The 1,083-nt window shown below is 40.1% G+C and overlaps 1 protein-coding gene across 1 annotated transcript in view; it reads left to right on the top strand.

Moving 5' to 3' along the window:
* LOC107093272 (transcription factor 24-like) overlaps nt 1-1,083 on the top strand; it is a 7,124-nt gene that overhangs the window by 5,085 nt on the left and 956 nt on the right. The gene's annotated exons all lie outside the window — the stretch shown is intronic.

The raw sequence follows: 1,083 nt of genomic DNA, 5'->3' as shown, positions 1-1,083 counted from the left end.
ATACTATTCGGATGTAAAATAATAAGGTTGAGAACTACTGCTCTGTTCTTCTGATTGGAGAAATTTGTATCTTTTTAACAAATCGAATGTTATTAGCTTCCAGATAATTCAACCAAATAGCTTCCAGTGAATCCACTTCTGTGTTCCTCTGTTGGATTATTGGGTCTGAGTTGATGTTTTCCAATTATCTGCTCACACAGCTTCTGATCAGGTCAACTTTCCTGAAATAATCTACATTCACTCACTGAAAAAAGCTTAGCTTAAGCATCCAGGATGAAAACAGAGGCTTTAGAGGTAATCCAGTGCATATGTAGATCAGTAGACATCTAGAGAAGGTGATAGGACGCATGAGCTGTTTTATAAACAGATACAGAGTGGGTAAAATTTTCCAGAGAGAAAAGGAAAGCAATCAGCAGCACCTGGAGGCTCATAGAGATCACATGGTGGGCTTGGATGAGTCCAGAGGGTCGTTTTATACTGGATGAAACCTGATGAAGATGATGGATGGTTTCCATAGAGAGGAACTGCCAATATTTGACAGGGCATGAAGAGTTTGGGAAAGAAACCGAACATTAGTGGAGAGGTTTCGACGGTTTAGTCCTTCTGTGGCCAGATCTGAACCTGACAATAAACTTTAACCTAACTGCTACCAGTTCATACCTAATCTTAACCTAAACTCAGTCCTAAACCTTTGGGGGAAGACCAGCAGATGTCCTCATTTTGGTACAAACAGTCCTCAGTATAGAACAGAATAGAATTTTAAAAAATCTATTTATTGTCCCACGATGGGGAAATCGTGGTGCTACAGCAGCAAAAGGTTATAGCAGAAGTGGTCACACAATGTCCGTAGTATGATAGAAATGATAAAAACTGGTCCTCACTATGATGCCAAAACAGGAGGACACACACAGGAACACACTGCATCTATCAGGCAAACTACAGTTAAACCCCAAACCACTCACACCTCGCTCAGGTTTACCTTTAAAGTCACATTTCTCTCTACTGAGCTCTTTGTTTTACTGTAAATAAAATAAACCATTTTAGAGCAGCGCCTCAATGAGAATCTCTAGAGGGAGCAAAAGA

The sequence above is a fragment of the Cyprinodon variegatus genome, unplaced genomic scaffold (assembly GCF_000732505.1).
Source record: "Cyprinodon variegatus isolate N-32 unplaced genomic scaffold, C_variegatus-1.0 Scaffold417, whole genome shotgun sequence".
NCBI lineage: Eukaryota > Metazoa > Chordata > Actinopteri > Cyprinodontiformes > Cyprinodontidae > Cyprinodon > Cyprinodon variegatus.
This window is presented reverse-complemented; position numbering and strand designations above follow the sequence as displayed.